Genomic DNA, 13,426 nt, shown 5'->3' on the forward strand with positions numbered 1-13,426 from the left:
AAGCTGAAACTCCAATACTTTGGCCACCTGATGCGCAGAACTAACTCATTGGAAAAGACCCTGATGCTGGGTAAGATTGAAGGTGGGAGAAGGGGATGACAGAGGATGAAATGGTTGGATGGCATCACCGACTCAATGGACATGAGTTTGAGTAAACTCCGGGAGTTGGTGATAGACAACTCCAGAGGCCTGGAGTGCTGCAGTCCTTGCAGTCACAGAGAGTTGGACACAACTGAGCGACTGATATGAACTGAACTCTTAACATGTTCTCAACTTTTATTTCTTGCTTCAGTGGCTCTATTTTTATGCATTTGTGAGACGCAAAAGGATTTGACTGGAAAGTCTTATAAGACCTGATGTTGGCAGAACTCACTGGAACCTGGTTCAGGAGAAGGCAAATATGAAGTAGAAGAACATAATTGTGCCTGAAATAAAAAAAAAAACATAACAGGTAGGACTAAGCTCAGATGACAGAAAACTCGCCATGGCCAATGTCATCCAAGAAGACATTCCAGAGCCTGGAATCTTAAACTTGACCTCGAGAAAAATAAACAGAACAATGAGCTTGTGTGTGTGGCCTAAGTTGCTTCAGTCATGTCCAACTCTTTGCAACGCTATGTACTGTAGCCTGCCAGGCTCCTCTGCCCGTGGGATGCTCCAGGCAAGAATACTGGAGTGAGTTGCCATGTTCTTCTCCAGGGGATCTTCCTGACCCAAGGATCAAACCCGCATGGGGTATTCCAAACTTGGCAACCTGCCTGAGGTGACTAAGATGACTATGAATTCACAAGCGATAACTGAGCAATAAGAAATCTATTAAATCTAGTTCACAAGAAAGTGTGCTTATGCATCATACTTTAAAATCGAAAACCACAATCGATGTATTATTTTCCCATAATCTTCCCGTCACCCTTAGGATTAGGCAACGCAGAGGTCATACAATACAGAGGCTCATTTTAAGGAGAGGAAATCGAGGCCAGAGAGACGGGATGATACACCTGCAGTTGAACTATGAGACCTTACGGAAGGAAGTACTTTAGCCCCATTTCACAGGGGGACCCTGCCTTCTTTCCTGACCACTCCTATTGCCATCTGGAATAAAAATTACCAGCTTCATGCTTCCACAGTACAGCTGCACCAGCTTCAAACAGTGGAAGCTCATCCTAATTTCAAATGGTCGTGCTAAGGAACACCAACTGCCGTTGCATGTCAAAAGTTCTTGAAGAATCCAGATGCTCTCACCACCAAGAGAACTCTTTTGCTGTATCTGGAGGCCTTTCTGGAAAAAGTAGGGAAACACGGCAGTGAAACTATAAAAGTTCTTGCCACTGTAGCATCAGAGCTGTAAACAGATAAATCAGAAAACACTTCTTGGGTTTCCCTGATGGCTCAAGATTAAGAAATTCGCCTGCCGATGCAAGAGACGCGGGTTCGATATCTGATCCAGGAAGATCCCACATGCCACAGAGCAACTAAGCCCGTCCCCTGCAACTATTGAACCTGTGCTCTAGAGTCCACGAGCAACAACTACTGCAGCCCAAGGGACCTAGAGCCTTCTCTACAACCAGAGAAGCCACCAAAACGAGAAACCCCGCACACCGCACAGCCTGCACAGCCACAAGGACCCAGCACCGCCGAAGTAAGTAGACACCATGATAAAAAAGAAAAGAAAACACTTCTGGGGACATGCGCCAACCACACAGAACTTGCTGTACTGATACTCCTTACATTGGACCTCAGTTTCTCCAGGTACAAAATGACAAGTGAGAAGCTCCCTAAATTCTCCTTCACCCCTGACGCTTATAGGTACCACTGTTTGAGAAGGAAGCAGGCACACACACAGAGAAGATTAAACAGGGCAAGAGGACCGGAAACCATGTGATGACAAGGTGTGACCAAAGGAACCAAGGATTAGAGATGAGGAGACACTGGGGGACCAGAGTGAGGTCAAGGGCTGGCTTAGGAAGGACTGACTCAGTTCACCCCCACGAGGCCACACAGAGGGAAACAGACTGATGGGTAAAAGCCCAGGGAGTCAAAACATGGGTCTAAAAATAAATAGACCCATCAGAAGATGAAACAAGCAGCTTCCAGGGAAGGGAAAGAGAAAGGAGAAAAACAGTTATTGTCCTCCTGTCTCAACTTTGACATGCATGACCTTTGACATCTATAACAATCTTGATACCTGGGCACTATCAACCCTATTTTTCAGGTTAGGAAACTACTGCTCAGAAAGAAACCATATGATCAACATCAGGGTCATGAGTTCCTGAATGCCCCATTAGAAGGATGTTGAAATGGAGGATGAAATATTAACGCAAATGTAGTTAGGCATCACATGCAGAAGACTGGAGGAAAATCCCCTCCATCCTCAGAATCCCAAAATTCTATTGTCCCTGGCGACTCAGTGGCAAAGAATCCACCTACAATGTAGGAGACATGGATTCAAGCCCTGGTTCGGGAAGACCCCCTGGAGAAGAACACAGCAACCCTCTCCAGGATTCTTGCCTGGGAAATCCCACGGACAGAGGAGCCTGGCAGGCTACAATCCATGGGGTTGCAAAGAGTTGGACATAACTTAGCGACTAAACAAGAACAACAACAACAACTTCGTAATCACAAAGAAGGATCATGTACCCCAAAATACGGAATGGGAAGAAAAAGCCCCATTGCCTCCCAGCAGCCACCACCATGATAACCCACCACCATCATCGCCATCCCCGCCACCATCACCACCACCATCAGCAGCAGCACCACCATCAGCAGCACCAACATTAGCAGCACCATTATCAGCGGCATCTGTCATCTGTCAGGCACTAGTATAAGCTATAATGTGAGATGCTGATTGCCATCAAATACAATGGCTATCAAAGTAAGTTTCTTTGTCATCATTTCACAGATGAGAAACTGAGCCTCAATGAGGTAAATTATTATCACTGAGCAAGTAAATGGTAGAACTTGGGCTCAGGCCCAGTTCTGATTCCAAAGCTGGCACTGCCTTCAGAATACCTATCCACTCTCTCCCTAATACCCCCAACATGCCACCATACCAGTCATGCACCTGAGCATAGAATACATTAGAAAGTAGAGGATTAGGTGTTAGAGCGGTTCCTGTTTCCATGGTTTGTGGGGGTTTTTTGTTTTGTTTTGTTTTAAAAAAAGCTCTTCAGTATGTAGCTATCACAACAAGTCTTAGTTCACTAGCTACCACTCTTCTTGAGTAACATGAACTTGATGGCATACTAAGAATGAGCCTGGCTTCTCAGCTCTCTGTAGCTCTCAAAAGGAAGCTCCAGGACACTGGCCAGGTCAGCAGGAAGCCCTACTTGCAGAACTTCAAGGAGACAAGATGCTACCTTTCAGAGCATTTTGTTGTTGTTTAGTTGATAGGTAGTGTCCAGCTCTTATGCAACCCCACAGACCGCAGCCCACCAGGCTCCTCTGTCCATGGGATTTTCCAGGCAAGAACACTGGAGTAGGTTCCCATTTCTTTCTCCCAGGGATCTTCCGAACCCACCGATACAAGCCACACCTCCTGCATTGTCAGGCAGGTTCTCTACCCCTGAGCCACCAGCGAAGCTATGCAGATCCGCACTGGAAAGATTCCCCTCCCAGGGCCATCCTACCCCCTGGGGGTGCACACTTGGCTTGCCTTCCTCACAAGGTGCGAAGGCCATCAGCAACTTTCCCCACACTCAGCACTTTTTCCGACTCCCTGGCTCTTTCAGCTGAGGCTGCAATGTTAAACACGTAGTTTTGTAAATTAATTCACTCTTGTCAGCTAACTTTTCTCACTGCAATAAACCAAGGAAGTCACTTCCTTGCAACTGAATTTTCCACTTTCATGTACTCCCAAGCCTTTTAAATTTAAGACAGTGTTCCAAAATCTCTATTCAGCAAAACTCACTGGGAATCTCAGAAATGGTCACTTAAAATTAGTGGGGAAAGTGATGAACCCACCTTGGTCTTGGATTTTAAAAACTGGGTATATCATCAGGAGGGCTTCCGTGGTGGCCCAGACAGTAAAGAATCTGCCTGCAATGCAGGTAGGGTGGGGAAGATCCCCTGAAGAAGGGGATGGCAATCCACTCCTGAATTTCAACTTACTCATCTTCTAAGAGAAAAAAGGTAGAACCAGATGATAATTAAGATTCCTTCTCTCGCTAGCTTTCTAAGAGTTAGGAAGAGAAAAATGTTCCAGGAGAAAAACAAAGGTTCTAACAGAAATGAAGAGAGGGCTTGTCTTCAGGTTGTTGGGGGGAAATGCTGGGAAGGTGACCATGCTGAGCTTTGAGAAACACCTAGAACACTGATGGATCTGGAAATGAAGTACTGAGAGACATTCTTGTCAAAGGAAACAGATGACACCCCAGAAGCTGGGAGAGGAAGGGAGACCAGAAAGGTAAGCAGAGGGGAGACAGAAGGAAGAACAGGAGGAACGCCCCCTGATGAATAAGAATAACGGGATCTGCATAGCGCTTTATAGCTCACAGAGCAATTCCATATACACGGGCTCATTTAATTCTCGTAACAAAACTGGGAGGAAGGAATTGGCACTTTACCCCTTCTTATGGTCTCAGAGGGGCTTCCCTGGTGACTCAGACGGTAAAGAATCCACCTGCAATACAAAAGACCCAGGTTCGATCCCTCGGTTGGGAGAATCCCCTGGAGGAGAGCATGGCAACCCACTCCAGTGTTCTTGCCTGGAGGAACTCCATGGACAGAGGAGCCCGGCAGGCTACAGTCCATGGGGTCGCAGAGTCAGACACAACTGAGCAACTAACACATACACACACACGTGGACTCAGAGTGGCTCACACATCTGGTAAGTGGTAGAGCCAGGACTCACACTGAGGTCTGACTGACTGCAAGCCCCACATTGCACACAACCACGGTCACAAGCTCAGCAGGCTGCCCCCACACAACAGAGCGTCCAAAGGAGGTCTGCACACGTGTTCCTGGCTGTGCTAATGAGTAAAGTGATCTCCAGAGGAGATGAAGGAGAACCATGCTGTGTTCTGATTAGCCCAGGACCACAGCTTTCAGCGCTAGGTCCCACACATCGTAAATCACCCAACTGGAACACTGCAGAGAATGGGTGGGAGTCCTAAAGCCAAGCAATGTTAGCCACAACTGAGGAATCCTGGCGCATCTGAGTGAAGAAGATATGGTGGGTGCACAGTATGCTAGAATTATCTGAAGGGCTATTATATCAGCCAGGGTCCCAACTGGAAACAGACGGCTTAATCCAATTGAGGTCATTCAAGGAAGATTTGTTTACAAAGGGACTGCTTGCAGTGGAATAGATGTGAAATAAAGTAAAAGTTGCTCAGTCACGCCTGACCCTTTGCGACCCCAAGTTCTATACAGTCCATGGCATTCTCCAGACTAGAATACTGGAGTGGGTAGCCTTTCCCTTCTCCAGGGGATCTTCCCAACCCAGGGATCACACCCAGGTCTCCCGCATTGCAGGTGGATTCTTGACCAGCTGTGCCACAAAGGAATCCCAAGAAAACTGGAGTGGGTAGCCTCTCCCTACTCCAGCGGATCTTCCCGACCCAGGAATCGAGCCAGAGTCTCCTGCATTGCAGGCAGATTCTTTACCAACTGAGCCATCAGAAAAGCCCTTTTTATAATAACCTGTACAGGAAAAGAATCTGTAAAAGAATAACCATATCTATGACATACATTAATATGTATCAGTTATAGTAAATGTATGTAGTTATATACATATCAATATATCAGTTACATATATAACTAACGTGACACTGTAAATCAACTATTCAATTTTTTAAAAAGTCTTCCTCTCCAAAAAATCTAGGAAAACTACTAGTTCATACTGAACTTCCCAATGCCAAAATCCAAGTCAAGGTTAGAAGATCAGAGAGTCACAAATTCTCTACAGGAAATTCAGTGGTAAATGAACTAAATGACTTGTAAAGTTTCTTCTAACCTTGATATTTCATACTTCATACATAACAAAGGAGATAAAAAGTAGAATAATAGAAGGGACTTTTAAAATCTATCTAAAATTTCCCCCAATCTTCCTCCTCAACCTTTTTCCAAATTAAGAACCTGCATTCATTGCCTAGAAGATAATAAAGGATGTTTTTTGGGCTCCCCTGGTGGCTCAGAGGTTAAAGCGTCTGCCTGGAATGCAGGAGACCTGGGTTCGATCCCTAGGTAGGGAAGATCCCCTGGAGAAGGAAATGGCAACCCACTCCAGTACTCTTGCCTGGAGAATCCCATGGAGAGAGGAGCCCGGTAGGCTACAGTCCATGGGGTCGAAAAGAGTCGGACATGACTTTCACTATTGACTAAGGATGGTACCCCAGAGTTAAAATTCTGATTAGGTAGAATTCTGAAGTCTTTTGAGTTTTTTAAATGTATCTCTTCTTTGGTTTATTTTGAAAATAGGATACCTTGACAAGGAAAAGGAATATTCTTTTTTATGTGATTTTTTTTTTTTTCCAGCCAATTCACATGGCATGTGGGCTCTTAGTTCCAACCAGGGATCTAACCGGTGCTCCTGCATTGGAAGTACAGAGTCTTAACCACTGGACAACCAGGGAAGCCCAGGAGTATTTTGTTTTTTGTTTTTTTGTTTTTTTTTTTCAGACCAAACAACTTCAGAAGACCACTTTCTACAGTATCTCAAGACATGTCTAAATTTTCAGCCATAATTTCCCCAGAATCTTTCTAAAATGGAGTCAAAAACTACAAATAAGGGAGTAGCTGACAAGTGACTTGCAAACTTTATTAACCTTTAGGTTTTTCCCTCTTGTTTACCAAATAACTATAACAATATGTTCCCTTGACTTATTTACCGAAAGAGCTACATTGTGAGGACTGCCAAGGTTAATTAAAATCTAGATTTGCTAATGTTTCCATTTCCTGAATTTTCAAACAAATGCTTTAGAAGACTTTAGCAACTTCATAATTAGCCATAATGTATTTCATATACTAGAGGCATCTCCTGTGGGGTTTGTGTTAAATGAGTAATAGCAATGTTGTTCTGAGTGAATAATAGTTCCGTTAACTCCATTGTTACTAAGTAATTTACACTCAGTTAGAAAACCAAGAAGGTCATTTGGAATTGTGTGCATTGAAAATTGCCATACCTTGGTTACACAATGTGCTTTCTATTATTTCACAATGTCTCCAAGAATGGAACTAATAAAGCTGATATTCCATGGTGTAGGGTGCAGACTAGCAGTTTGATGTAATTTACAAGGAACAGATTAATCTATTCGATCAGAGAAAAAGACCACCCAAGGTTTAACTGCCCAGGTGAGATGCAAAGAAAAACTGGCTGACAACTATTTTTTCACAGAATTAAATGGATCCAATTGGCATATCTCCCGAACAAGCATGACAGAGCCATAGGTTGATGGATTCCAGTCCTGTTCTAGGAAAACTGTGAATTAATTCAGTTATGTTCAGGAAGCCGAAACACTGCAGCCATTAGGGAATCTTTTAGAAGTCATGGTTTTTATTTCTTTGTTCCTACAAAGAAGACGTGATTGTGAGCTCAAGCCATGTCACAGCGCATTAGCACAGAACACTGCCCACCCAGGCAGGCCCTTGAGAAGGGCAAGAGGAAAACTCGTGCCTGGGAAAATCTTCAAAATGCAATTCTCAATGCCAGAATTTCACCTACTCATCACAAAATTCTTGCCACCTACATATTCTCCTACCCTCTCACCAACATAAGGTTTTTAAGTCCTAAACCAGAAAAGCAATGCCTGTCTCTTCTCTGCATTCATTCAACAAAATCCACCTTCATTCATACACTTGTTCACATTTGTTACAGACGTGTAGGCTCTTCACCTACATTAGGCAGGTCTTCACAGACCATGTGTCATCCCATGGGCACACTAAGTCTGCCGTGCATGAATGTCATTAGGGTTTTTATCATTATTCTTTGTATTTTTGCTCCCTCACAACAATGCTGGTGTATGTGCTTGCTAATGCAGCATGGCTCACAGATGCAGGGACAGACTCGCATGGGTAATGACTGTTGAAAGTGAAAATGTTAGTCACTCAGTCTTACCCAACTCTTTTCAACTCCATATTAGCCTGCTGCTGCTGCTGCTAAGTTGCTTCAGTCATGCCCGACTCTGTGCGTCCCCAGAGACGGCAGCCCACCAAGCTCCCCCGTCCCTGGGATTCTCCAGGCAAGAACACTGGAGTGGGTTGCCATTTCCTTCTCCTATGCATGAAAGTGAAAAGTGAAAGTGAAGGCACTAAGTCGTGTCCGACCCTTAGCGACCCCATGGACTGCAGCCTACCAGGCTTCTCCATCCATGGGATTTTCCAGGCAAGAGTACTGAAGTGGGATGCCATTGCCTTCTCCGATATTAGCCTGCTAGTCTCCTCTATTCATGGGATTTGCCAGGCAAGAATGCTGGAGTGGATTGCCATTCCCTTCTCCAGGGGATCTTCCCAACCCAGGGATCAAACCCAGGTTTCCTGCATTGCAGGCAGATTCTTCACCATCTGAGCTGCCAGGGAAGCCCCTACATGGGTAATGGACTTGCCCAAATCACCTGATGCCTTAGTCCACTCAGGCTGCTATAACAAAAATACCAAAGACTGGATGGCTTATAAACAGTGGATACTTCTCTCTTATAGTTCTAGAGGCTGGAACTCCAAAATCAAGATGATGGCAGATCAGAAGTCAGGCGAGGGGCTGCTTGCTGGTTCTTAGTCTTTCTGCTGAGTCCTTGCCTGAAGGGACAGGGTCTCTGTCCTGGGGTCATTTTTATAAGGGCACTAATCCCACTCATGAGGGCTCCACCTTCACGACCTCGTGTGTGTGCTAAGTCGATCCAGTTGTGTCTGACTCTTTTCGACCCCATGGACTGTAGCCTGCCAGGGTCTTCTGTCCATGGGGATTCCTCAGAAAAGAATACTGGAATGGGTTGCCATTTCCTCCTCCAATGACCTCATCGTGACCTTCATGACCTCCTCACTACCTCCTTCATGACCTCATCACCTCTCAAGGGCCCACCTCCTAATACCAACATATTGGGGTTAAGTTTCATCACCTGAATTTAAGGGGAACACAAACATTCAGCTTATTATACCTGGTTAATAGTCACAGAGCTTGGGTTGCATTCCAGGTGAGTCTGACAGCAAATCTCATAATCTTTCTACTGTAGCAAACTATTTCAAGCATGATAGTGTCCACCATTTTCTCATGAGCTCGACCAACAATTTTATAGAAGACTCATACTCATCACTTCCAGTGGACTCACACACACAAATGCCTCGTCCTCATTTACCACTTCCCATGTGCCAAGCAATATTTAAATGCTTTTGAGCTGCTTACACACCGTTCAATCCTTACAGCTATCATGAGGAGACTGATTAGTATTGTTCTCATTCAACAGATAAGAACAGCAAGGCACAGAGGGGTTAAGGAAGTTTCCTAAGATCACACAGCCAGCACATAGAAAAACTGAGATTCAAAACCAAGTAGTATGGCTCCAGAGTCTGTGCTTTGAACCTCTATATTACCCTCCGTTATCATACTCGGTCTTCATTTATTCAATAAGCTACCACTTACTAAATGCCTCCTGTGTGCCACCACTGAACAGGTCCTGGGCATTCAAAAGGTAATAAGATGGCGTGGTCATATCTGTGCTAGAGAATGTGCAGCATAACAGGAGAGACGGATGCCAAACAAGTAAGAGCAATGGAGGAAAACACACAGTGAGGAAAAAAGATAATGCAGAGGCAGGGGACGAGGTCCTTTTTAGACAGAGTGGTCAGAAAAGGCTTCCTGGATACAATCTGATGAGATTCACAACTTCAGAGAAATATAAATGATGGATGACAGGGACACAGATTCTCCCTTCACAGTTCATTTCCTCGGCCTGAGCTTCCGTCTCAGCCTGGACCCTTCCCAGCGTTGGGGCTTTGAATAAGTTACTTCTTTGAGATCTCATTTTTGTTTCTGTTTAGTCATTAGGTCATGTCTGACTCTTTCGTGACCCCACAGACTGAAGCCTGCCAGGCTCCTCCGTCCACGGAATTTCCCAGGCAAGAATACCGGACTGAATGGCCATTTCCTTCTCTAGGGGATCTTCTTGATTCAGTAATCGAATCCGAGTCTCCTGCATCGTCAGACAGATTCTTTATCACTGAGCCATCAGGGAAGCCCCCTAATCAGCTATGTTGATTTCTCTGTCATGTCCAGCTCTTTGCAACCCCATGCACTATAGCCCACCAGGCTCCTCTATCCATGGAATTCTCCAGGCAAGAATAATGGAGTGGGTAGCCATTCCCTTTTCCAGGGGATCTTCCCAACCCAGGGATCAAGCCCAGGTCTGCCACATGGCAGGCAGATTCTTTATCGTCTGAGCTACCAGGGAAGCCCTCCAATACAAAATAAAAAGTTTTTTTAAAAAAAAAGGACAATGAAGAAGAAGAGTGCAGCACCCACATCCTGGCCAGGATGATGGGAGGCTGGGGCCAGTGGTTAAAAAAAAAAGATACAGCAGGTATGAGCGAGGTGCAGGTCTCCCTCACAGCATCACCACGAGGCCCCAGGGGGCCTTTGCTGAGCATCCTTGTGTCGTTAAACAGGGACCCTGAAGGCACTCGACACAAGGCTCAGTTGGAGGGGAAAACGTCACACAATAGATCAGCTCTACCTGTCAGTTATGGTTCCAGAGATAGACAGCCTTTCTGAACACTGTTCTGCTAAGTGGCAAAGCCAATACATCTTATATTTTTCAAGAGGTAGGTCAAAAAGACATTGTAAACATGAAAGCGATGACCGTTATCAAAACAGAAAAAAAAAAAAAAAACAGATTGAACGAGGAAAACTTTTGAACTTCTACATGTCAAAAAAAATTCCCCAAACAAAATTAAAAGATAAAGGAGAAGTTAAGTAGGAAATATTTGTAACTTTTAGCAAATGTGAATACAGAGTAATTTCTACAAATTAATGTAAAATGTACATCTTTCTTTTTTCAGGAAAAGGGCATTCACAGAAGAACTATAAATGGTCAATAAGCATTTCCAAAATGTTTATCCTTACTGCTTACCAGGAATGCAAATTAAGATAAAGTACCTTTTTTTTTTTTTTTTTGCCTAATTGGCAAAAATGATCTTTTTTCTCTTTTCAAGGTAATACTTAGCACTCTTGAGAGTGCCACAGTGTAGGCCTTCTCCCACAGGTCTATAAGAGAATAAACTCCAGGAAAGCAATTTAGCTAAATGTATCAGAAGCCCTAGAAATGTTATCTTCTTTGATCTAGTAATTTACTTCTGGGAATCTGTCCCAGGAAAATCACCAGAAATGTTGATAAAGATTTATATTCCAGAGTTTTTAATATACTGTTATTTATATTGACTAAAAACAAACAAAAAAAGAATGCAAGGAACCTAAACAGCAAAAAAAAAAAAGAATTAATAAATTAAAGATGGAGTAAGGATAAATATAGTGGAAAGACAAAATAGAATACTAAAAGATATATATTCAAGAGTTATTTGGCAACATGGGGAAATGTACCTGATATAATGTCAGTTAAAAAGGAAGGCTTGGATATTAATCTTTTAAAAGAGAATATTACACAAGCATATATGCACACACAATGATACATTCACTCACATGCTCATAAGACAGGAGGAAACACAGTAAAATACTGACAATGATTATCTCTGAGTGGTACATTACAGATGATTTTTTCCTTCTTTAGATTTTTCTATATCTCCCCAATTTCCAAACTAACATATCGGGTTGGCCAAAAACTTCATTTGCATTTTCCATATCATGCTATGGAAAAACCCAAACAAACTTTCTCGCTAACCCTATAACAAAGAAAGGCAATGCCAAAGAATGTTCAAACTACCGCACAATTGCACTCATCTCACATGCTAGTAAAGTAATGCTCAAAATTCTCCAAGCTAGGCTTCAGCAATACATGAACTGTGAACTTCCAGATGTTCAAGCTGGTTTTAGAAAAGGCAGAGGAACCAGAGATCAAATTGCCAACATCCGCTGGATCATCAAAAAAGCAAGAGAGTTCCAGAAAAACATCTATTTCTGCTTTATTGACTATGCCAAAGCCTTTGACTATGTGGATCACAATAAACTGTGGAAAATTCTGAAAGAGACAGAAACTGTGGAAATCTCTGAAAGAGACCAGACCACCTGATCTGCCTCTTGAGAAACCCATACGCAGGTCAGAAAGCAACAGTTAGAACTGGACATGGAACAACAGACTGGTTCCAAATAGGAAAAGGAGTACATCAAGGCTGTATATTGTCACCTGCTTATTTAACTTCTATACAGAGTACGTCATGAGAAACGCTGGGCTGGAAGAAGCACAAGCTGGAATCAATATTGCCGGGAGAAATATCAGTCACCTCAGATATGCAGATGACACCACCCTTATGGCAGAAAGTGAAGAGGAACTAAAAAACCTCTTGATGAAAGTGAAAGAGGAGAGTGAAAAAGTTGGCTTAAAGCTCAACATTCAGAAAACTAAGATCATGGCATCCGGTCCCATCACTTCATGGCAAATAGATAGGGGAACAGTGAAAACAGTGGCTGGCTTTATTTTTCTGGGCTCCAAAATCACTGCAGATGGTGACTGCAGCCATGAAATTAAAAGACACTTATTCCTTGGAAGAAAAGTTATGACCAACCTAGACAGCATATTCAAAAGCAGAGACATTACTTTGTCAACAAAGGTCCATCTAGTCAAGGCTATGGTTTTTCCAGTGGTCATGTATGGATGCGAGAGTTGGACTATAAAGAAAGCTGAGTGACAAAGAAATGATGCTTTTGAACTGTGGTGTTGGAGAAGACTCTTGAGAGTCCCTTGGACTGCAAGGAGATCCAACCAGTCCATCCCAAAGGTGATCAGTCCTGGGTGTTCATTGGAAGGACTGATGTTGAAGCTGAAACTCCAATACTTTGGCCACCTGATGCAAAGAACTGGCTCATCTGAAAAGATCCTGATGCTGGGAAAGATTGAGGGCAGGAGGAGAAGGGGAGGACAGAGGATGAGATGGTTGGATGGCATCACCGACTCAATGGACATGGATTTGGGTGGACTCCGGGAGTTGGTGATGGACAGGGAGGCCTGGCGTGCTGCATTTCATGGGGTCGCAAAGAGTCGGACATGACTGAGCGACTGAACTGAACTGAATATATATGGTGATGGTGGTGGTTTAGTCAGTAAGTCGTGTCTGACTCTTTGCAGCCTCATAAACTGTAACCTGCCAGGCCCCTCTGGTCCATGGGCTTTTCCAGGGAAGAACACTGGAGTGTGCTGCCATTTCCTTCTCCAGGGGATTTTCCTGGCCCAGGGACTGAACTGACAGAACCCTGGTCTGCAGCGTTGCAGGTGATCTCCTGCATTTTAGGCAAGTTCTTTACTGACTGAGCCGCCAGGGAAGCCCTGCA

The 13,426-nt window shown here is 44.0% G+C and overlaps 1 non-coding gene across 1 annotated transcript; it reads left to right on the plus strand.

Moving 5' to 3' along the window:
* Positions 1–6,118: 6,118 nt before the first annotated feature.
* TRNAS-GGA lies at positions 6,119–6,191 on the plus strand. The gene has a single exon. It is a non-coding gene; the product is annotated as a tRNA-Ser (tRNA).
* The last annotated feature ends 7,235 nt before the right edge of the window (positions 6,192–13,426 follow it).

Source organism: Oryx dammah, unplaced genomic scaffold, assembly GCF_014754425.2.
Source record: "Oryx dammah isolate SB20612 unplaced genomic scaffold, SCBI_Odam_1.1 HiC_scaffold_25, whole genome shotgun sequence".
Classification (NCBI taxonomy): domain Eukaryota; kingdom Metazoa; phylum Chordata; class Mammalia; order Artiodactyla; family Bovidae; genus Oryx; species Oryx dammah.